Below are 26,537 nucleotides of genomic sequence, written 5' to 3'. Positions count from 1 at the left end.
ACCGTTAGGATTCTTTACGCAGAGTTGTCATCATAAAGGATGGCAAACTAACAGACCTAAGGGATCGATTATGGAAAGTCGTGCAACTATAGTTGCATTGCCAGGATGTAAAACCATGAAACAAAAATAAGTACAAATTTTGATATTTTTCTCAATTTCATTGAATATTAGTATTTATAATTGTAAACACATGTGCAATTTAATGCAGAAATGGAAATTTCGGGAACAAATTTGGCCGTTGGCAACTCAACTGAAGTTGGGTTCCATTCCCTAGAAGCCTATATTTTCACCAGATTTGGCTGAAATTTTGGATCAAAGACTTGCGTTATGACTTCTAACATCCATGCCAAGTATGATGCGAATCGGTCTATAAACAGATATAGCCCCCATAATAACCGATCTCCGGATTTGACTAATTTCGTCATTTCGTTTGTAACACCTCGAAATATGCGTCTAAGACCCCATAAAGTATATATATTCTTGATCATCATGACATTTTAAGTCGACCTAGCCATGCCCGTCTGTCCGTCTGTCGAAAGCACGCTAACTTTCTAAGAAGTAAAGCTAGGCGCTTGAAACTTTGCACAAATACTTCTTATTAGTGTAGGTCGGTTGGCATTGTAAATGGGCCATATCGATCCCTGTTTTGATATAGCTGCCATATAAACCGATCTTGGGTCTTAACTTCTTGAGCTTCTAGAGAGCGCAATTTTTATCCGATTTGCATGAGGTGTTTTATTATGACTTCCAACAACTGTGCTGAGTATAGTTCAAATCAGTCTATAACCTGATATAGCTGTCATATAAACCTATCTGGGGTCTTGACTTCTTGAGCGTCTAGAGCACGCAATTCCTATCCGATTTGGCTGAAATTTTGCACAACGTGTTTCGTTATGATTTCCAATAACTGTGCTAAGTATGCTTTAAATCAGTCCATAGCCTGATATAGCTGCCATATATACCGATCTTGAATCTTGATTTATTGAGCCACTAGAGAGTGCAATTCTTATCCGATTTGGCTGAAATTTAGCATGAGGTGTTTTGTTATGACTTAATGATTAACGATGACGATCCATAACCTGATATGCTGTCATATAAACGGATCTTGAGTCTCCATAGGGCGTAATTATTATCCGATTTGGCTGAAATTTTGTACAACGGCTTCTCCCATGAACTTTAACATACTTGTTTTATATTCATTTGTGTGTCAAACCAATTGAAGTTCCAAATTTAATCATTTTTTCCGTTTAAATTTTCATCTACACTAAGAAAAATGCTTATCGTAAATAGGAGTTAATTACATAATACTCGTTACTATATGATATTTATTCACGATTAGTTACAAAATCCTAAAGATTGAGAAAATAAACGTTGTACGAATGAAACTAACTACTCGTGAGTGTAGATAAAATAACTTACAATTCAGGTGGATTTAGTAATTTTCCTCAAACGATTATTTTTGAAAGAAGCGAGAATATTACTAAACATTGGCAAAAGTATGTTATCGTTGACAAAACCTTTTCTGAAATATATAACTGAATGAACTACTTAAAGAACTAAAGATTTTTAGTTCAAAATAACTAAAACGTTCATTCCCATTCCCATTTTTTGAGTTCACTTATACAGGGTCGAAATTCAGAACAACTTGATAAACACAATTCTAATGGTGAGACATTGACATGACAAAACTGAACAAAATAAGCATGGCCTTCTTTGATGAAAAGAAGTGAGAAAATGTTTTGCTTTTGTGTTCTTAGTAAATATTGAAATGGGAAATTAGTCAAAGACTTAGACTGAATGGATGAATGCGTAGACCGTCTGCTTTCTAAAAAGAAGGTTCTTGGTTCAATACTTGGCTGGGACAAAAGGTAAAGTTTTATTTAATTTATAATTGCAATGTTTCAAATTAAATTTGTATTCTTCACAATATTTGAGCAATTGATAGCGTGGGGATGGGAAACAGACGGAAATGAATGGGTTGAATAATTAAGATGTGTCCATTATTATTTATTTTTCCATTAAGATGCTCCGTATATTTTCAATAATTTTATCGTTAATTTTCAATGGTCTTTAGTCAATTTTTTACCTGTGGGAAGTTGAAAGTGAATGAATACTATGTATAAACAATTTCGTAGCTATAAAGAAATTGTTGAACTTGCAACGAGTATATTTTTCTTTAGCGCCGTGTGAAGTTAAATATTTAACAAATTTAGTTCATTTTATCTTGTGCTGAGGTTCAAAATTTGTTGAGTATAGGCTTATATTATTAATTATTCTATTTTTTAATATTTATTGTTTAATATTTGTAAAAGCTTTGTTTTAAATTTGTTAATTTGATTATAATCTTTATTTAATAAACTTTTAAATATACTTTGGCTTTTCATTTAAAGTATTTATATTATTAAATATTTTTTTTTTTTATTTTCTTTTTTAATATTTCGTTTGTCCCTCTTACTTTAGTAATTAAATTGTGTTCTTTCATTTTCTTTTATTTGGTTTCTTACCTTAGTGTATTTAAGTTTTCACTACTCATGTTGATTCCGGGTTATTCCTTTATATCTTAAATTTGGGTTAAAACAACAGTAAACATAAAACAGGAAGGCACATCCATTTTCATTGAATCACAAACTTTTTACTTCCTTTTTAAGTTCCGCTGCAAATGTGTACACCCCACATACAACATATCAAAGCTATGGCGAGCGCCAAAAATACCCTTAAAATAGGCAAAAAAATTGGGTGGTATGAAGACGCCCTAAAATATGATACACTAAGCATTTCTATACAAATTCTGCGGAAGCTCTTGTCTTTTTGTTATTTTGAAAACGAAGGGAAAGCTGGGACTGACTTTGATGTGTATTTGTTTTTTGGTAGATTTTTACCACTTTTCACCAACGTTTGCATGCAAATGTTGCATTTCCTGAATATGCTTGCATATAACTTTGGTTTCGTGTTTATGTTAAGCCTATGCTGCCTATGTCAGTCAATGTGTTACTGTGGCAACTACAATACAACACCCCGTATGCCAACAAGAAGTAAGCACACAATGGAATATGTTTATGTTGCATGTTTCAGTTAATTATTTGGCCTGAGGCGGGAAAAAACATTCTCCTATTTTTTTGTTAGTGTTGTCAGGACGTTGTTCTCTTTTCTGTTCTATTCTCCATTCGTCTGGAAAACATTTATGCATTCATCATGCAGGGGGTATGGCATGGATGGTGGTTAGGCTTCTGTTGCTATTGTGGCAAGTCCTTAACTCCAAAACAGGGCAATAAACCCAGGCTGTTCTTTGTTGTTGATGGTGATGATATAGTCGTACTTACTCATAGGTATGCCACTCTACTTACTCTTCCTACATTGTTGATGGCAGTGGGTCACCAGGTTCAGCTACGAGTATATGAAAAATTTAATTCCACTTTGATTACTTCGAGTTGTTGTGGCTGAAATGTGGCTTTTTTGAATTTTGTTTATTCGCAGTTTTTCATGTTCTGTTTTTATTCTTTATTTACATATTTTTTCTTTGGAAGGTTTTCATTTGGGGTTTTTGAACTTTAAATGGCGGGCAAAAATTCTGCTGGAATGTTCTTTTTTTTGCTGTTTTGGCAAATGCATAACTGCGTAGATAATGTTCGTTTATGGAGGAGTGAGCAATTTTTCCACATTTTCATTGTTTAGCGAATTTGTAGATACAGCTGATGGAGCATTGTTAGAGCTTAAGGGGTTTTTTATTGGGTTTTAATAATAAAGCAATTGTGTTTTGCAGCAATAGTTTAATAATTTAAGCAAGTCTGCAACAACAAAAATTATGAAAATCAAAATTACAAGAAACAAATTAAGGTATCAAAAGTTAAAAGCATTTTCAGTCTTTACTATTAAAAAAAGAAACATTCCAAAATAGTTTTTTTGAAAAAAAAAACAACATAAAAATATGTTTAAAAATCGAAGTAAATTTCAATGACATAACAAGGCCCAACTTAAATCTTGTTGTGTTTGGGGCTCATTTGAATACAAATTGCTTATAAAGGTTGATTTTTTAAGAGCTTCAGAAAAATGCATGAAATCTTTATTTGTATCGATGGTACAGTCCATATAATGTAATGCTTGAAGATTATTTCATGCAATTGTTGACCGTGACGGTGCCTCAAATGGTCCATTCGCTTAGTTAGTTTTTGGCATACGCTTTCCAACATTTCGACCGGTATCTCACGAATGAATGTTGCAATGTTGTCTTCCAATGCATCAATTGAAGCGGGCTTGTCTCTATAGACATGAGTTTTAACATAAATCGCACGATCTATGCGGCCAATTGACCGGTCACGAATGTAAAATAAAATGTTCACCGAATTCGCCTCTCAATAAGTCCATTGTTACACGTGCTGTGTGGCATGTGGCTCCGTCTTGTTGAAACCACATGTCATGTAAGTCAATCTTTTGCATTTTGTTCAAAAATAGTTGGATACCATCTCACGGTAGCGCTCACCATTTACAGTTACGTTACGATTCGCATCGTCTTTAAAGAAGTACGGTCCAATGATGCCACCAGCCCATAAACCACACCAAACTGTGACTTTTCTGGAAGGATTGGTAGTTCTTACAATGCTTCTGGCTGATCTTTACTCCAAAATCTACAAATCTGCTTATTTACGTACCCATTGAGCCAACAATTAGCTTCGTCCATTAAATGGAAGAGGCGCGCGATGAACTTCCTTACCAAAGCACCCATTTTGATAATAAAATTCAATAATTTTCAAGTGATTCATGGTTAAATTTTTGACTAAACTTAATATGTTTGACATTGAAGCAAAACAAAAAACGTGCGTGAGCTGTTTAAACCAGTGTTGCCAAAACGATAATATCTAAAATATCACCCTTAAGTATCATCAGTGTCTCTGCTTACACTTCAACTAAAGAGGTAACATACTTACCTAACTTACCTATAATCGCAAACAACCTTAAAATCTCTTTTTAGTTACAGTTTTACATTTTTTTTTCTCACACCAGTGTCTTTAAACACTCCCATAAATAAAATTGAATAATTTATGTCTAAACTCGAAAGGAATTACAAAAATAAATCTATTGCTGTCTTAAGATGTATAAATCAGCTAGCTGTTTTCTTCTTCTGTCCCCAACAGAAGGTGAACAAACCAAAGACTGATAATTGGTGCAAAAAAACCTAAAAATAGCTAAACATATTTAAATTTTTATTTGATGAAGTTTGAATTATTCATTAGCACCCCAAAAATGTCTCATTGCTGCCCTAGCTGGCATTTGTTATTTAATTTTTCTTCATTAGTTTTTTCAAGCTATAATCATTAACATTTATTTGCAGTTTTTTTATTTAAAGTTTTGTTAACGGCTTGTATTTCGTTTAGCATATCGACTTTGGAAGAATAGTCGAATTGTTGTAGGGTGAGTAGACTACACCAAAAAAAAGATACGGTTACCACATAGTTAAACTAATTGAAAACAAAAACAAGTAAAAAAGGAGTGAAGTTGGTCCGGACCCGAACTTTGGATACCCACCACCTCGGGTATATATGTAAGGCTTATATGTATGAGGTCAGTCTTTATGGCAGCTATTTCCAAATCTGATCCATCTGGGCCAAATTGAAGAGGGATGTCGAAGGCCTTAACACAACTCACTGTCCCAAATTTCGGTGACATCGGACAATAAATGAGATCGGTCTATATGTCAGCTATATCCAAATCTGAACCGATCTGGGTCAATTTGCAGAAAGATGTCGAGGGGTCTTACATTACTCACTGTCCCAAATTTCGGCGACATCGGACAATTAATGCGCCTTTTATGGGCCCAAGACCTTAAAGCGAGAGATCGGTCCATATGGCAGCTGTATCCAAATCTAGACCGATCGGGGCCCGATTGAAAAAGGATATCGACTGGCCTAACGCAACTCACTGAACCGAATTTCAGCTAAATCGGATAGTAAATGCGCCTTTTATGGGCTCAAGACCTTAAATCGAGAGATTAGTCTATATGGCAGCTATATCCAAATCTGGGCCAATTTGGAGAATGTCCCAAATTTCAGCAACACCGGACAATAAATGGGACTTTTATAGGCCCAAGACCTTAAATCGAGAGATCGGTCTATATGGCAGCTATATCCTAATGTTGACGGATCGAGGCCAAATTGAAGAAGGATGTCGAGTGGCTTTACATAACTCACTGTCCCAAATTTCAGTAAAATCGGATATTAAATGTGACTTTATGGGCCTAAGACCTTAAATCGACGGATCGGTCTACATCAAGATATAGTCCAATATAACCTATCTTCGAACTTAACCTGCCCATAAAAACAAAAAAGAAGCTGTGCAAAGTTTCAGCTCAATATCGTTCTTTTTAAAGACTGTAGCGTGATTTCGACAGACGGACGGACATGGCTAGATCTTCATTCATTTTTACGATGATCAAGAATAGCTCAATGATCGAGACGAGCTCAGTGATCGGAGATGCCAATGGAAAAGGAAAGCCAAAGATAGCAAAACACACCAACCACTATGAGACGCGTTTCGTCTTTGGTTAGAACACTTTTGAACCATATTAGGTGTGATGGCTTCAAGGGCCATAAATTGGCATGTTGTATTTAAAACGTATTTATTGCGAAAACGTCTCTATGATACAAATACCACATTAATTACGCTTGACAAACCTGTCTATTAGCTGTACTTTTCCCATTGCATGTGTTTTGTGTAATGACATTCTTTCTGTGGCAAATTACACTACACATCATTTTGTGCATCTGTTGGAAGTTGTATTGATGGCTTCGAATATTCTCTAAAGACAAAATTTCTATGAAATTTTCCTTAAAGACAAAATTTCTATGAAATTTTCAAATCATATACAACGCTCTTAACGACCCTTAATTCCTTGCTGGGTGAACTTTATCCCAAATATGACTGCAATCGACGTACATGTTCGGTTGGAATTTAATTGTGGCAATACACGATTCCTTTAATTCCAAGTTTGGATATCAAATTCTTACTCTGCTTCCAAAGATTTTCATTTAAGTTCCGAGTTGTCCCGATAGCATGCAAGTTCTGTAGAGGGCTTTTGATTGATTTGAGCGGCCCCTTTCAAATAACTTTCATTTGAGTCACATAGTCTCTCGATCGGTCTATTATTAATTTATAGATTTTTTCTTTTTGGAGATGTGGTGACTCCAGTAATTTATGATCAAATTTGTAAATACAATAGATTCATACACTGCTCTCGTTTACTTTTCGTATGAGATACATATTGTTCAAAACGGTCAACATATCCATTTGGGTGGGGCGTTCCCCCAGGTTGCTTGATCCAAAATATACATTCGACTAAAAAAATGGATATATCTCGGATAAGTCAGATAAGTCATCTACTGCAGCTTTCGTCGGCATTGGGTCCTGAAGCTATGATGGTAAAATCGTCCACACTTCGTACGATGCTGTCTGGAGGTTTTGTAACAGAGGATAGGTAGAGGTTAAACATTGCTGGAGATATCGCGGAGCTTCGATTTCTTATGTACGAACTCCACATAAGACTATACCATATCATTAATTTACTATACCATATCACGACAATACCATATCACTCAGTTGCTCAGCAAAAGTACTTAAAAAAGTACTAAAGTACTACTGACTTTTCCATCCCTGGTTTTTACTGCCAAATCGTCTGCTTTTTCATTCTCCCTTACTCGGCTATGGCCCGGCACCCAAACAACGCGGATCGCGCCATCCTTAGAGAAGGCATTAATGTCCTTCTTGTACTCCAAGACTGTTCCTAATCTTACCGTCATGGTTGTTACTGCCCTGATGACCTGTTTACTGTGCACAAAGATATTCACAGTCGATGTCCTCTCGTTAACACCACATCACCTCAAGCATTCCGTGAATGCCCGGATCTCCACCTGCAGTCAGGCAGTCGAAAACAGATCTCAGACCCTGGGTTCTTAATGTAAATTTCTAGTCCCACTCTGTGCTGTGGTTTTGATCCATCTATGTTCCATGAACTTTCAGATGGCAATACCAGACAGAGTTCTGTCAATCCAAGACTGCCTTTGGCAGCAGTGCCACGCACTCGACCTCAAGTGCCGTTAAAGGTATCCAATCGGAAATCTCTTCCATTCTTTCAAGGAAGAGGTTTCCTATCGGATACCTAGAACGATACTTCAATACCTTCCAGGTTTCCTATAATGCCCCCAGGTTTTCCTGGTGGTGACTAGGGAATGGAAGAGGTTTCCGATCGGATGCCTCGGCCGACACTTGAGGTCGAGTGCTAGGCACTGTTGTCAGCATTTGATATCTGATAAATTTTATACATAACTGATCTGCAAGTGTTTTAGCTAGCAACGAAAATTACACATTTTTAATAAAATGATGCCAAAACTTTTGGGCAATGTTTTCTCTATGTATATTTACTTGACATATGAAGAAGGCGACAGTGTATCTAAGATTAAGAAAATTATATTTTCTTATATATTGCTATTTGTTTTTAATGTCATTTCGACTATGAATGAATGAATTGCTTGTTATTCATTTGGGCAGTATATCTTGTTGTTTTTATTTTCTTTCACATTATTTATTTTTTTATAAATTTAATTTGGAGAATGACATCACTTTCACCGTTGGTAGGTATGCTACTCTACTGCTTTAATTTTTTTTTTGTTTTTTCATATTATTTGAGTGTTTTTTTGCCAGTTTTATTTTTGGAACGAATTCAAAATGTTAAATTTTATGAGCAAAACAACAACAATACGAATATGAATATGAATGTTTAAAATTTCATGTATAACAATGAAAATGTTTGATATATAAAGTGGGGTTCATGCCTTTTAATTGTCTGACATTAATGATTGTTTAATCAAATGACCGTGTGAATGATTAACATTATATTATGTTATCGTTTTTTTTTATTTTGTATATTTTTGGCAGTGTTGCTTTCGCTCATCACATATCTGAAAAATAGATGTAAAGTGGAGTTATTTTGTAGCAAGAAATACACATTTTGTGGGGCACTTTTAAATGAGTTTGTGATTGTTCAACAGTATCTAAACTCGAAAAGTATTGATTCCTAGAGAAAGGTGGTGCGATATTACACTAGGTAACTTGATTATTCTAATCATTCAGATGAAGTTTAGCTTAGAACGAGAAGAGACTTATGAATGAAGAAAAGAAAAGGACTACTGAGGATTAACCATTAGTTTTGAATATATCTTACGATGTACAATATCTTCCCTATGTTATCATTACTTTTGATAACGTATAGGAGATTGTTATTAGTCAGCAATTGATGGAAGAATTAAAAATGTTGTAAATTGGCTTTCTGCTACCTTTTCCATGTGTATTATTGTCCACAAGAATGTTTTATTGTTCTGGCTTCTTTCACATTACATTGATGATATACAAACTTATATTCTAGCCTTATAAGGATTGTATACCTGTATATGCCCATGTATACACTGCACATTTTTTGAACATAATTTTAAGAAAATTATTTTGAAAGTATGGAAAAGGAATCAACGAAAATGGGTTTGGCAGTAAATGAAGATAAGACAAAATGGATGATATCAACTCCGACAAAGCCCTGTATACCCGAGCAAATAAAGAAAATGTGGAAAGTTAAGAACTACAAGTTTGAGATAGTCAGCAACTTTGTCTACATCGGCATTGCCGTAATCGAAACAAACAACAATAAATTTGAAATAAAACAAAGGATAATATTGGCTTACAAATTCTACTTTGGATTAAGTAAGCAGCTGAGGAGCAAATCCACCTCTCGACAGACGAAAATTGCGCTATGGAAGACACTGATGGAAGTCCGTTGTTGTATGGCTCCGAATCATGGGTACTTGTGAAAGCAGTACTTGGTGTGTTTGAGAGAAAAATCCTTCGTAAAGTAAACACGTGGACAGAAAAACAGGTGTAAAGTTTAAGGTTTTTTTATTTCATATATCAGAATAATTTCTAATGTAAACATGTTTTGAGTATTTAAAAATTAGTTTGGATTTAGATGATTAAGAATTAAAGGGAATTTGAATAATGTAAATATAAGGAATTCGTCGATTTTGATGTGGACAGTAAAATAGATGTATATGAAACAAGCAAAAGGGTGCCAAGTTCGCCCGGGCCGAATCTTATCTCTCTCTTATACCCTCCACAATGGATCGCATTTGTTGAGTTTTTTCCCGATATCTCTTTTTAGGCAAACAACAAAATTGAATGTTAAAGACCATAGTAGAAGTCATTATGTAAAATTTCAACCAATTCGAATAAGAATTGCGCCCTTTCGGGGCTCAAGAAGTAAAGTAGAGAGATCGGTTTATGTGGGAGCTGTATCAGGCTATAGACCGATTCAGACCATATTTGAAACGTATGATGAAGGTCATGGGAAAAGCCGTTGCACAAAATTTCAGCCAAATCGGATAATAATTGTGTCCTCTAGAGGTTCAAAAAGGAACGAAACACGTCATGCCAAATTTAATCGGATAGGAAATGAGCCTTCTAGAGGCTCAAGAAGTCAAGACCGGCTTACACTAATAATTAGTATTTGTGCAAAATTTCAAGCTTATCTCCTTCGAAAGTTAGCGTGCTTTCGACAGACAGACGGACGGACATAGCTAGATCGACTTGAAATGACATGTCGATCAAGAATAAATATACGTTATGGGGTCTTAGATGAATATTTCCAGAAGTTACAAACAGATTGAGGAAATTAATATGCTCCCATCCTATAGTGGAGGGTATAAAAACTTAAGAATTATACATTAATTTGTACATGAGTGTTAGTGTTTTGAATAAACATCAAACCATTCAGTTAATACCCGGGGGGGTATACTAATCCAGTTATTTCGTTTATAACACATCGAAATATTGATCTAGGACTGCATAAAGCAGATATATTTTTGATCCTTTCGACCTCCTGAGTCGATCTAGCCATGTCCGTCCATCTATCGAAATTACGATAGCGGTCGAACGCGTAAAGCTAGCCGCTTGAAATTTTGTAAAGATACTTAATATTGATGTAGGTCGTTGGAGATTGCAAATGGGCCATATCGGTTCAGATTTGGATATAGCTCCCATATAAACCGATCTCCCGATTTGACTTCTTGAGCCCCTGGAAGCCGCAATTTTTATCCGATTTGGCTGAAGTTTCGCACATAGTGTTCTGTTGTGATGTCCAGCAACTGTGCCAAGTGCCGTCCAAATCGGTCAAGAACCTGTTATAGCTACGATATAAACCGATCTCCAGATTTGACTTTTAGAACGCCCGTATAAAGTGTTAGCTTTGATTTCCAACAACTGTGCCATATACCGGGCAAATCGGTCAAGAACCTGACTTGCTTTCATATAAACTGATCTCCCAATTTGACTTCTAAAGCGCTCGGAAGCCTCAATTTTCATCCGATTTGGCTGAAATTTTGCATATCGTGTTATGCTTTGACTTTCAACAACTGTGTTAAGCACGGTTTAAATCGGTCTATAACTTGATATAGCTCCCATATAAACCGATCTCCCGATTTGACTTCTTGAGCCACTGGAAGCCGCAATTTTTGTCGAATTCGGTTGAAATTTTGCACATATTGTTCTGTTATGACTTCCAACAACTGTACCAAATACGGTATAAATCTGTCAAGAACCTCATAAAGCTCCCTGAAAGCCATGTGTTCTGTTTTGACTCTTAACAACTAAGCCAAGTACGGTTCAAATCAGTCTATAACCAGATATAGCGCCCATATTTTAGCAGAATCCATGGCGGTGGGTTCCCAAGATTCGACCCGGCCGAAGCTAGCCCGCTTTTACTTTGGTTAAAAAAAATATTCATCTAATTAGCGATATACTTACCTTTAACAAATATGCTTCTCTCTCGTTTACCTTACCCACTTTATGCTACAAAAATTGTGACACACATTTGTTTAAAAAAATAGCATATATTTATTTGCCTTTGACCATGCTTATCTTTCAACAAATAATTTTTGCATTAAGTCATTAATCATATTCATGAAATAAATGAAAACAACATCACAATACAGCTTATTTATAGTAGATTTACTTGTATATACATAATATAAAAGTGCATTTGAAAACAAATAAAAAGGTGAATACATTCTGTACTAGCTTATTAGTTAGAGTATATAATGAAATGAGAGTACAAACTATTGAAAAGATTTATACAAAATTACATCTTTTGAAAAATAAATATATTTTTGTGTTATATAATCTCTGTGAATTTTATATTTTTGAAACATATTTATTCAACACAATAATATAGAGAGGTATTTTTTGTTTCATAGTAAAAAATTATGTCTTCAGTTTAATATCCAATACTTGTAAAAGGATTTAATATACTTTTCAAATGGGTTTCTATAGAATTTTCCACAAAAAGATTTAAACTAAAATACAATTATATATTTTTGTACCAATCATTGAAACTTCATTTTAATATTTTTCATTATTTTATGTAACAACTTTAATGTTAAATAGGAAATACAATCGAAACCGTATAAGTGAAACTATAAAAAACATCATTGTGGTTTCACTAATCCGTAAAGTTTACTGTAGTTCGGATAAGTGCAATTAGTTTCCAGTTAAGCGATATAAGCATAAATGCAAGCGTATTTTCACATCAATATAATAATTATGTATGAAATAACTTGAGTTGAAAAGGATGAACGCTCTCCAGAACTCTTTAAGAGTATGAGATAACCGTAAGCTACATATTAAAATTATGTTTTTGAGAATTTTGTTGATGACGCGGTTTTTTTAAATTTCATAAAAATATAACTTTTTCGCCTATGCGATTCCAGTTTCATGTAAAAACGGAATTTGGTGTATACAAACTTTCATTTTAGCGGTATTTTCAGTTAAGCGATTTCATTCGCACTGATTTGATATTAATTTATGCCTGCACAACAAGTCAAGCTCTTATAAATTACAGTACAGGTTTATGATTGTAAGCATTGAATAACACCAAACAGATGTACTTTTCATCAAGTTTCTCTGGTTCAAAGGGTTTTTTTTTTTGCACTAAATCGTCTTACAGTTTGGCGGATTCGTTTGTCTTAAGAAACGGAATGTAATAAAAAAATTTAATAAAAACTTCAACAAGTAAGAGAAGAAGTAAGCCAAACCAGAAAATATCTTACTGATGACTTACAAAATCAGTTTATTTATCTTCATATACTATTCTTACTTCCACTCCCATCGTATCTTTCTATAAATATTTTGTTAGTGAGAGAAGAAGTTAGCCAACCAGAAAATATCTTACTGATGTCAATTAACAAAATCAGTTTGTTTATCTTCTTATTCTTGTTAGTAATGTATTATTGTTATCTAACGTTACCTTTTATGGTAAAGAACAATATGCAATTAAACATTGACTTCAAAAATATTAAGGTTACTTCGCAAGAGTAATAAAACCTTGGTATGCTGACTCCAAATATAGTCCTGATTTCAAAAGAAGTCGTAGAGTTACTGATGAAGCAGAATGATTGTATTGCCCGTAATAGTCACTATGCTGAATAGATGTGAATAAAACATGTATTTCTGTTAATACAAGACCCTTCAGCCCTAGTTATGTTTTATCTTGCAAAAGTCTACACCCTTTGTAATGCACCTGAAGTTGGCCATAAACTATCTATATATAAAAAGTGTATATCAGCCCAATATGGGCCAATAACTGTGATAAAACGAAATGCTATGGTTCCCAGTTTTCCAGGTATTTTAAATTGTAATACCTAATAATTCTTTAAATGCATTAAATTTGTTAGAATATAACATGACTATGTTTATTATACACATATAAGGGGAATGTTATAAATATTGGAAGACTTACTACGCCATAATATTATTTCACCCAACTTTGTAAAAATAGAGGAAAAACCGAGATAAATGGGTATAGTTAAAAATTATTATTGTATTCATTACAAGATGTTCTGTAAAGTTCAAGTTATTGCAGTAAATATAAAATATCCTGTCATTGTGCACATTTTAGCATGTGCTGTATAAGTAGAAATGTTGTTACAGTTAAAAAATTATCATAGTACCGATAAAGTCTCAATATCTATACTACCTACATCAGGCCGAGGATGGAATATAACTCTCATATATGGGCAGGAGCTCCAAAATCATCCTTGGAGCATGACTTGACCGGCTTCAACGGAGAGCGATGGTGTTGATTGGGGACAGTAGGGTATCCAACTCTATTGCTTCTCCTGAACATCGTCGGAATGTGGGTAGCGTTGTATTGCTCTATCGTTATTTACATGGCGTGTGTTCAATGGATATTCGTCTTCTTATCCCTGACGTTAGGATGTTCACCAGGAATACAAGACTTGCCGTTTGTAATTGACTTCCGGCCAATGTTTTTCCCACCGACATTGTCGTTCAGAAATTTAAGACGAATATCAATAAACACTACTCCATCTTTCCCCCTCCAGCCCTTAACTTTTCTAATTACCAACGCAATGTACTGCATATACAGGGGACGTCCCCTGCGTGTTGGTTACGTGAAAAAAAGTGTAGTAAATCAATGGATACTTTGTTAAACGTTCTCTATTCTCTTTTTTTTCTCTCCACTTCTTCTGGACCTTTTATTCTACTCGAAACTGTCTTAGAAATGAAATACGAATGGATACGGGCCTTGTGTTCTATTCGAAACTGTCTTTGAAAAGAAATATGGATGGATAGGGCAGTTGTATGGTGGAAGTCTGTGAAGACCTCGGTTTTCACAGATTGCTCAAATATGGAGTTAAAGACTGTATTGGAAGTATGTTCTTCCAAGCAGAGGTCTATGCCATAATGATAGCAGCAGGAGATATTCGGATTGAAAGATAGGCTCTTGCCCCCAACTATCTTCTTCTATTCTCGCATATATCTTACTTTTTCTTTTCTTTTTCATCCAGACTTCGTTTTCTCACTAGGGTATCAATTGGCCAGACTGGCCTCCGAGTGAACTCACGCTTTCACAATCATGGAATAGGACTTGCTGTTGTAATAATAAACATATTTGGATTTGAAATTTGTTTAAACTTTAACAGCTGGCACGACAATGAAACTTAAAGTTTTGTTTTTGCTGAATTCTACTTTCCGGTTACGGTCGACCGACGTTCGGTAATTATTTGCATGTACAAGGCAAAACTAAACAGCTGACACGTTTTTCTACATTTACGTAATGTTTACGAGAGCATAACCAGGCCATTATACAAATCAGAGACAAGTTTGAAAAAACATTTGTATATGAAATGTTAATGATTAAATAGAATATCAATAACTGTGGGTAGTTAGTTAGTGTTTAGTTTACTTGCAGTTATTGGTTAATGGTTACGTAGATCCTTTTAGTCGAGTGTGGGTCACAAACAAAAAGCTCTAAAAGTCTATGGCTTTGCTGACAATGCCTAAAATTACTGGTTACCTAAATTTGCCGATTAACTAGGTTTACTTTTTTGATTAGAAGCATACCGAATTGTTTAATGATAAACAACTTTTTCTGAAGAATTGATATTCTGAATGATTTAAGTAGTTCTTCAAATTAAAATACTTCAAAAAGAGTTTTAATTGTTATAAAGAATAACTTTTTGGCTTTTTAAAGGAGATCTGTAGATTAAACCGAAGCGACTAAGACATTGACTGAAAAACTAAAGGCCCTACCAAAAGATGAGGCGAATACGATTAATGGATACTTTTTTATGGGGCGATATGTTGTCAAACAATCAAGTCGCTTTAGAAATTTTTGTTTTCTCCAGCCTGGCGCCGTTTGGTGCGTGTTTTTTTGTTTGTGGTATTGTAAATACGAGCATTTTTTCATCTAAAGTAATATACAAGATATAAACAAACCTAAAGAATCATCTGTTCGTGTAATAAATCTTATTTTGCTGTAAACAAAAATTTTTTGGCTTTCTAGAAGTTTTGTATTTTTGCGTAAAAAAGCAAACCTTTACCAAAGATTAATCATAACCGAAATGACTTTAATGACTTTTCAAAGATGTTTTTCACTATTTTGTGTACTATTTTGTGTTGGAAAATTTTTTTTCGAAACTTTTGTAATTGGGCAGAAGGTCGGAAGGGTGTCACTATTCCATGCGTGGAGGAAACAAATGCAAAGTTTAGTATAACCCCCTACCTACTGTGGTTGCATAAATGGTTAATATGTTAGTTCTCTGGAACCTTCCCTGTTTCGTAGAGCAGTCCCTGTTCTAAGAACCATCTTTACTCTTAAGAAACGTCGTTGTTGATAACCCACTAATGTCTGACCCTTGTCCGATTTTGATGAAATTTCATATATTTATTTTATAGAGCATTTATTTAGTAGTTTTATAACATCCACCTTGCGGAGCAGGTTCACCACCTTAAGATGTTCACAAATCCCACCGCATTACGAATGGAGAAGAAAAGCAGAACATGTTTTTGATGTTCTCGCTAGGATTTGAACTCAGACGTTTTCTTTTAAAGACGCAACTTCTAACCTATGCACCAAGGTGGCCATAATTATAAATTCAACGAAGGTTTAAATTAGTTGTACGAGATCCTTATTATTCTGTAACTCTGTCAAAATCTATTTTTTTGGCTAGGTTTAAGACTTTTTTGATGTATGTATTGTACATCGGAAATGCATGTCATATACGTTAGAGTTTCCGACAGGCCATCTCTGACCATTGCTAACTCCTTTGATGGATTGGGAATAAAAGCAACAGAACTAAAGTTGTAGGTGATGGTTTTTGAAATCGACCCATCCGCCATCTATTGGTATGGAGGTTGGAAACCTACAACACGCTCTTAATCAGTTCCTCTTTTCATTACTTCACCAGTCTTATCTTTATTTCTTGTTGGCCAAAATAAATTTTAACTCAGTTTTAGAATTTATTTAATCATAATTTTAAAGATTCTACTATTTTCAGTAATATATTCAAACCATAAAACAAAAAAAGGCGGAAACACCGGTTTTCAATAACCTAACTAATCACCCTAAATATTTTTATTACATTACTGCTACTCTCAACGAAAATTGTTATTCAAAAGGACGGTAATGGTGATGGTTGCTAAAAGACAGTAATGAACCTCAAACAAAATTTTAGTTGCCATAAAAATTACAAAATTTTCGCTTTGCTTTGTGGTACGGGGTGACATTGAAAGCATTGGCTAATTTTTGGTTCCATTGCAAGAAAACTATTGCTTTGATAATTTTTGCACCATGCAATAGATTTACTTATACAAACTAACGCTTAGTTTTGATAAATGCGTACAAAAAAAGTGAGACAGATTGGCCAAACGAATGCATAGTATTTTGTCACCGTATGTGTGTTACCGAAAATTTCGCTTGGGGTGCGTACTGAGCCTTAAACAACAGCTTGGCTGCTGAAAATGAGAAAGCAGAAATGACACTCTTTTAGCAAACAAAGGGATGCTGTTTCAGCAAATATATTAGTCTGCTATTTTAACTAACAAAATCTGCTGTTTCAACTACAAAATCTGCTAAAAGTACTAAGTATTACTGCTGAATGGGCAAAAAAATTGTTGCTTCGAAAGCAAAATTGCACCGATTTGAGGACGAGTATATATTTACATGGAAGTTGGCATGTTGTATTTTACTTTCCCATTTTAGATAATTTATTTTTTTTTTATTAATTAATTTTTTTTTATTAATTAATTTTTTTATTTCCTTTTTTATTTTATTTTGTTTTTACTTTATTTTATATTATTTTATTTTATTTTGTTTTACTTTTATTTTTTATTATTTTATTTTGTTTTCTTTTATTTTATTTTATATTATTTTATTTTGTTTTCCTTTATTTTATATTTCATTTCATTTTATTTTATTTTATTTTATTTTATTTTATTTTATTTTATTTTATTTTATTTTATTTTATTTTATTTTATTTTATTTTATTTTATTTTATTTTATTTTATTTTATTTTATTTTATTTTATTTTATTTTATTTTATTTTATTTTATTTTATTTTATTTTATTTTATTTTATTTTATTTTATTTTATTTTATTTTATTTTATTTTATTTTATTTTATTTTATTTTATTTTATTTTATTTTATTTTATTTTATTTTATTTTATTTTATTTTATTTTATTTTATTTTATTTTATTTTATTTTATTTTATTTTATTTTATTTTATTTTATTTTATTTTATTTTACTTTATTTTATTTTATTTTATTTTACTTTATTTTTTTTATTTTATTTTATTTTGCTTTTATTTTATTTTGTTTAATTTTATTTTATTTTGTTTTATTTTATTTTTTTTTATGTTATTTTATTTTATTTTGTTTCATTTTGTTTAATTCTATTATTTTATTTCGTTTTATTTGATTTCTTTTTTTTTTGTTTTATTTATTCCATTTATTTTTTTTAATTATATTTTATTTTTTTTATTTATATTTTATTTTATTTATAACACTTTATTTATTTTAGTTTATTCTATATCACTCTCCCCCTAACAAACCTTTCATAAAGGGAGTAGCAGACATTTTAGCATACAACCGACTTTAGCAGACAGCCTGCTGTTCTAAAATTGCAAACATTTTGCCATGAGAGCAGAACTATTTCTGTAATAGCAGCAAAATGAACTACTTACAGTCAGCGGCCAGTGCCTGATATTATCAGCAGTCCCTTTTTCTATGATTATACTACCTTATAGACAAAAACTATTCGAAACCGGTTCACCGGCTTTCTGTTGCCGATTATCACATAAATACACGCACTCTTCACTCTATACTGCTATGGGTTTTTTTCAACACCCTCTTAATTAGTTCCTCTTTACATCACTTTATCATGCTCATCTAGATTTCTTGTGGGCCATAGTATTGGGTCTTATTTGTTAAAAATTTTCCAGATTCTTTATTACTCCATCATTCCAGCAACGTTTATTTGTGGTCCATATTTTTTTGGCTTGGTATCTTTAGCATCAGCATTTTTCAATTACATTCACACAAAAGTTTATGATGTTGTAATTGGTATCTGGCTAGCGATTACATATTTTTGAATCTTTTAGCTGGTTAAAATGCATATGTATGTTATGTAAATATGTTTTATACGAATATCTATATATTTTATATTAATTCTATAGCACAGTCATGGCATAAATTATGATTAAAACTAATACCAGCCAAGGGCAAATAAACATTAGGCAGGCTACCTCAGTCATGTTGATGTTTTTGGGGTTGGGCGGAATCTCAGAAATGGGTAAGGATGTCTGTCCAGTATTATCAAAGGGGGGTAAGATAAGCTGCTATAATTCCTTTGATCCAAACGATGTTGAAATGATGTTATCCAAATGTTGTTGTTATGTTAGAAAAATTTTTGAAGAGGAAATCTTTTTCTTGTTTTTCTTTTAACTCTTGCGGGGTTTGTTGCTTCTAACAGTTTATTCCAAAGTGAATTTTGTGAGCTGTTTATGTCTAAAGTGATGACGGCTACTGCTGTTGCTTTTTTGATGTTAACCAAGTTTTGTGGATTCTCATATAAGCAACTTTTGTCTGGCTATTTTTAGTATATTTTTTGCTTTTACTTGTTGGCTAACTCTTTCTCTTTTATGCCATAAACAACTTCTGGTAGCAATTACTTTTTTTCAGTGCCACATTTCTTTTGCCAATTTTATACAGGGAGCTTTTTGTTGTCTCCAGTTGGTTGATTGATTACCTTATTTCCCTTTATTTGGCCATACGTTTTGATTTTATTCTGCTATCATTGATTTGTGGCTTTGTTAATGTCTGCTATTTTATTATTGTTGTTCCTTGTATGGTGATTTTTTTATTTTTGTCTATCTTAACTTTCCCCAGCCAGGGTATAGGGTCCAAAGGTCACACTTGTTGTTGAGCGGCGAGGTAATGGCAACACCAATGTATGTAGTGGCCACCTTTGTCGAAATAATGATAATGGCCAACAGCTGACAAAGGATGGGGACCAACAAACCACGTGCTTAGTTGTTGCTGTTTTTTACAAGCAATCATTAAATTCTGGGCCAACATTTGTTGTGTGTGGCTTTTGTTGTTATTCTTTTGCTTTGTTTAGGTTCACTTTTCAAAAATTCTTTTTAAAATCGTTTTTATTTTATTTTTGGGTAATATTTTGTTCCACAGTTGTCAATGTTTTATTTTGTTACAATTATTTTTTTTAAGCACTCGTTTTTGTCTTTTTATTTTTACACTCGCTTATATTACGCCGCGCGTCTAATATGATACTGACTAAGACTTGAAGTCTTGTACTTTTGTTAACTTGTTTTCTGCCATTTGTTTATTTTCTCTTTTCGTGTTGTGTGTTGTATTGTTGTGTGTGTTAGAGCCACCATGCCGATACATCGCTACACCGCCTGCCTTTCAACCATAATTCTCTTATCAACAAACCGCACACATTGATTGCTCACCACCGAGTTTGCTGCTTCGTCTCTCTCTCTCTCCCTTTTACCTACCTTACATCTCACTCAAAGTGTCAGAGTTGTGATGAGTGTGTGTTTTTTTGATTTTTAATTCAATTCCATTTTGTGTGTATGATCGTTCTCTGATAATCTGTGTACCTTTCATGATTTCCACTCAAAAAAGGTTTGCTGTTAATGTGATTCAGTGTATTGTCATGCTTTGTTTGGCGTTGTTATTGCTGTACCTGTAGCTGTTTCTCTATTTTTCCAAACTCACTCTTCAACATCCCAGTGGGAAAATGTAATCAATGCCATATATTAAAGTTATCGATAGCCTATTGATACCAGTATACGTAATTCTTAACAGGGGGAGATGTTCTAGGAAAAGTATACATAAGCTATAGTATATAGCACATAAGGACCTCGATGGGTTACTAATGTCGTAATTAGTTCCCGCGAGAGACAACCTTAACGGTTAAAAATTGGGAGTTTTTCCAGAGGGAACATTAAATGTTATCTCGGCTGCCTGGAATGGAGAATCGATTAAACCCCTTGTAATTTAATGATAAATAATACTCTTAATATAAAACGTCTTATTTTATGTCTCAGAAGGTCAGTCAACAGTAAACGACTTCTGTAAAGCGGAAGTAATTCCGATGGGTTCCAATTCAGGCCACGTAAAGCGAAAAGTGTAAAATTGAATGTGGACTGATTCGATTCTGTAGGGCGGGCTCCATATAACTCACCCATATTCCAATACAGGGCGAACTAAGCTTATAACTAAGGTCTTAGTGGCATAAGGGTCAATATTTCCAGTTTGTACGAGCCAATGAAGAAATACGAATGCAAAGGCCGGGATCTAATCGAAGACAATTTCTTTAAATTAAGGGACATTCCATTTGCACTGCACCAATTGACAAGTGTAGATCGTACTGCAAGTAAGGTGAATCCCCAAGTGAGTTCGTATGAATAAAAAGCTTCACATCTCAGCATACATTAGTATTTTAGAAAAACTAATCACACAAGGAAGATCTTTAAGATAAAAAACAAAAAGTAATGCACCCAAGTGACTTCCCTGTGGTACACTAGAAGAAACAATGACATCCTTCGAAAAAGATCCATTGAACAGTACCATCTGGGTACGGCAATCTAGAATAGCCGTCGGGAAACCCATAACATCGAGTTTAAAAAGCAAAAGCCTGTGTACCACATTATCAAAACCCTTGCTAAAATCGGTATAAATAAGGTTTGTCTGTTTCCTATTCACAAAACCCTTATGAAGGTGGCATACAATATCCATGAAGTAAGATGATGTGGATCTACTCTTTATAAAACCGTGCTAAAAAGGTGAAATGAATCCCTTTAGAGAATGTGATATTCTTCGAGAAACAAGAAGAAAAACTTATGAATGGCACTCAATTTTGCAAAACATCTATAATTATCCAATAGCGTGATCCAGGGGCAAATGTAGAGCGTAATGTCCTTAGCCCTGATAAAACCTTCTCTTCCGTCAAGATAATACGAGAAAATTGGTTTAATCTTAATCTTAAAATCATAATGGCCATTTAGTATGATGTTTGAGCATACAAGGAGTGAAAAAATTCGGTAAATAAATTCACTCCTTGCTCCCAAGCTTCATACGACCGGGAAGTTTCTATGCCCTTCTTTTATTATCAACAAATTTGAAAAATCCCTTAGGATTATGCAAATGGTCCTGTCCAATACGGACTAAATATTGAGAATAACATCTGGAGTTCTCAGTATTAAACCAGCTTTTCGCCACTCAATACCTCGAGTAATTCTCGATCCCGTAAAATTTCTGAAAAGACTTCTTCTAATATTGTGTAAACGCCTAAATACAGGTGTAAACCAAGCCATACCCTGATCAGTAACCTGATTCGCGATAGGTGCATAGCCAGCCAAAGCAGAATTCAGTTGTTTGTAAAATCCCAAGATACAGGTATCAATATCACCACCTCATAGAACAGGACAAAGTCGAAATGGTCCTGTCGCATCCCGACTAAATGGTCCTGTCCATCCAGACTAAATGTTGAGAGTAACATCTGGAGTTTTCAGTATTACACCTGTTTCTCGCTAATGAATACTTCGAGAAATTCTCCGCAGTATTCGATCTCTTAAAATTTCTGAACTGTCTACTTCCAATATTGCGTAAACGTCTAAATGCAGGTGTAAACAAAGCAGTAGCCTGATCAGCAACCTGATCCACGATAGGTACAGACCCACCCAAAGCGTAATTCAGTTGTTTGGAAAATCCCAAGTCACAGGTAACGATATCACCACCAAGACATTACGGAGAAAAGTCAAAGGAGAACGTAGTCGAGTCAAGTTAGTCTTCGCATAGCTACGTCTACCAATTGAAGTCCTAGCGGAACTAGCATTGGGCGCGATATGCCCCAACTCAAGATTTATCAGGAGTGTAGGATGATATATATCCTCAGAGTCTATAAACAGAGAGCATCTACAAAGCGAGATATCCAATGAAGATGAAAAGATTAAATCCAACAATCTGTCTAGCATTGAATAAGTAATTTATATGTGGTCGGGGGGATATAGGGTCGTGGGGATATAGTCTAACCCATTGTCGCCAGAGATCCATGAAGTATCGGGCAGGTTAAAGTCAACCAAACAAATCAATGAAGAACTATTCATAAGTAAGAACTATCCATAAGTAGCAATGAGATCAGCCTGGCATAAATAAATCCCAAGTTCCGAATTGGGTGCAATATAAGAAAAGGTTAGGCAAATAGTGACACCAAGGAACACCAATTTCACACAGATATATTCAATATCCATTTCAGCCGAAACATCAACTATCTCCGAAGCAATGGAATTATGAACTGCTATTACAATAAAACTCCACCCTCTTTTTATGCAATCTATCCTTTTTAAGACGTGATAATCATCAGAAAACATGTCGATATCCAATACCAGGTTTCAACCAAGGTTCAGTAAAGACAATTGTTTTGTAATCACAGTAAAAGTTCTTAACAGTCCTAAATTTAGTATTTAGACCACTAACGTTCTAATAAAGAATGGGGAAGACGTTACTTAGTTTTTTGGAGCCGGCAAGATTCCCAATGTCTTATTGGAAATTGCATATTTTGCCCATGTACATTCCACTAAGGAACAGGGGCAAACTACTCACATATCAATGAGTGCAGTCCGATTCAAGTTTAAGCTCAATGATAAGGGGCCTCCCTTTTATAACAGAGTCCGAATGGCGTGCCGCAGTGCGACCCGTCTTTGGAGAGAAGTTTTACATGGCATTGTACCTCTCAAATGTTGCCGCTGAAAACTTTTTTCTGATGGTCTCGCCAGGATTCGAACCCAGGCGTTCAGCGTCGAAGGCGGACATGCTAACCTCTGCGCTACGGTGGCCTCCCCCACTGTCTTATTAGTGGAACATTATCTAAAAAGAAACTCATTTACCAAGATACCATTGGGCCTAAATGATCTATCAACTAAAGTGCCGAAGAACCTGTTCCGAACTATAATTTTAAAAGAAGAAATATCACGAGGATGAGATGAATTAAATTTTTTAAGGCATTATCAGGTAAATCAACAATCTTAGATCTCACGTAACTCCGGATGTTGTCATTACCATTAAAGTGAAGCCTCGATATACTAGATATAAATACTGTCTTTCGCGGAGCAACAACAATTAGCTCATTGGATGGACCACCATCATTATTCGCAGCCGCTGAATGCAAAGGCGGGCGATCCAGCACAATAGTAGGTGGGTCAGAGAACGTACCTCTAGAAGGCGCGACATCAATAGACGAGGTAGCAGAGGCAAGAAATTATTCGAGAGATCGGTCTATATGACAAATTTACCTAAATATACTTCGATTTGAAATATATTTGTCATGGATGTGAAGGCCCTAGTTCAACTCGTTGCTTAAAATTGCAGCAAAATGAGGCCATAGCATGCCATTTATTAGCCAATGAAAAAGGCAATAACTGGTCTGATTTAGATCATGTTTAAAATAAGTTTTATCTTAAAAATTTTATTTTTAATAAATGTTTTTCTAATAAACGTCATTCAATTTACACAACGCAAGGCAAACTAAATCATGTATGTTTTTTGACACGACAAAACGGCAACACGACAAACGGATAACGGAATTCCAAAATGCAAAGAGTTGTCACTCACAGAAACATTTAAGTCCAACTTCATTTGATATGGTATTATGCTCGGTAATCAATGTGAAATTCTTATCAAATGAAATCACCATCTTTAATTCTTTGAGATATCTCATAAAATGGTAATCCTTTAACTAATTGCACTATGTATTTCGCATGTAATGCGTTCCCCATTTTCCCACTGGGATGCTAGCCAATTGGTGTGAAGTCAGAGTCTTTTTCAACTCAACTCAGAGCTTGCCTTATTATAACCAACTCATCTATGCAGAGAGGCCTTGTACAGATGAATGGCACTGAAGCGTATATTACAAAGCTTTGATTATTTGGTTGCCCCGATTCTTTTTCTTCTCTATTTTGATGGCTAATCTCTTTGTTGTGTTTGAATTAGTCTGTTTTGATGTCATTAAATAGACATTAATATCTGCGAATTTTTTAACCAAAATAATCGGTTACTTTTGTAGAAGCTGTTTCTATACTTAAGAATATAAGAAACCGGATTGAATAGCTTTTTGGTAAACAACTAAAACGCGTAAAGTTCGGCCAGGCCAAATCATATACAGGTATCCTCCACCATGGATCGGATTTGACACGTTATTTGAATAACATTTTCAATATAGGAGATACATCTACAGATACAGATGCACCGTTGCCCATCATTACAATTAGAAGTCATACAAAAATGCTATCTTTAAAATAATTGCGCTCCTTAGAAGCTCAAAAGTTATATTGGGCGATCGTACAGTGGCCGGTAGGCCCAATCTAGCGGCGCTTTGCCACATCTTTGATTTGGTCTATAATGTAACAATGAATTGTCTTACAAACGATTATATTCACATTTTTGGCTCAATAGGTATGTAAATGAGCAGAATTGTTGGTTTTGAAGTGAAGATCGGCCAGACGCATTGCAAGAGCTACCAGTGCATTCAGAAAAAGTCACAGTTTGGTGCGGTTTATGGGCTGGTGGCATCATTGGACCGTACTTCTTCAAAGGTGATGCGAATCATAACGGCACTGCGAATGGTGAGCGATATCTTGAGATGATATGCAACTTTTTTTGCCCAAAATGCAAGTCTTGACTTGCATGAAAAGTGGTTTTAACAAGACGGTGCCACATGCCACACAGCACGCGTAACAATGGACTTATTGAGGGGCGAATTCGGTAGGCATTCTATTTCACGTTCGGGGCCGGTAAATTGGCCGCCTAGATCATACGATTTAACGCCTTAGACTATTTTTTATGAGGCTATGTTAAAGCTCATGTCTGTACAGACAAGCCCGCTTCAATTGACGCATTCAAAGACAAGTATGGCCCCATATAAATCGATCTCCCGATTTCACATCTTAAGCCTCTAAAGAACGCAATTATTAACCGATTTGGCTGAAATTTATTGATGACTTCTGTTATGACCTCCAACATCCGTGCTAAGTATGACCCAAATCGGTCTATAAAAAATAAATTTTTTTGTTGGATGCGTTTGGAAACCTTTATTATGTTTACAAAATTAACATAATAAAGGTCGTAATAGGTCATTATTTTTGGAAGAAAAATTTAAGTCACTCAAGGATAGCTGCAATAGAGATATCCATTAGGCGGTTGATGATCTGCGTCTGTTTCTAGCGGCAGATCTAGAGCCCAAAGACCCAACAGCTGCGGTGGTGGTATCAGGCCGTAGCATCCCTGGAGATCGCCTGTCGCGGCAGCAGCATGCATATAGTTAAGGCAAATCCTCTGAAACAGCCCTTCACGACCTAGTCGGCTATATAGAGGGTTCTCTCGCTGTCAAGGAATATACCATGGTAGCATTTCTTGGCATTGAAGGTGCTTTCATCAATGTAAAACCGACGTCAATCATGAAGGAGTTGGAGTTTCAAGGAATCAACACTACCGTAAGAAAGTTTTTTAATATCTTATTTACTAAAAGATGCATTATGGCAGGCTTGGGATCTGTGGATCTTAAAAGATGGTTCAGCAGAAGAACTCCTCAAGGAGGTGTTCTGTTACCTCTACTTTGAAATATAGCTATT

The 26,537-nt window shown here is 34.6% G+C and overlaps 1 protein-coding gene across 6 annotated transcripts in view; it reads left to right on the top strand.

Annotated features, from left to right (window-relative positions):
- LOC106084761 (protein bunched, class 2/F/G isoform) overlaps nucleotides 1-26,537 on the top strand; it is a 608,039-nt gene that overhangs the window by 223,290 nt on the left and 358,212 nt on the right. The window lies entirely within an intron of this gene.

The sequence above is a fragment of the Stomoxys calcitrans genome, chromosome 3 (assembly GCF_963082655.1).
Source record: "Stomoxys calcitrans chromosome 3, idStoCalc2.1, whole genome shotgun sequence".
NCBI lineage: Eukaryota > Metazoa > Arthropoda > Insecta > Diptera > Muscidae > Stomoxys > Stomoxys calcitrans.
The sequence above is the reverse complement of the archived record's forward strand: the minus strand, read 5'-3'. Positions and strand labels throughout refer to the sequence as shown.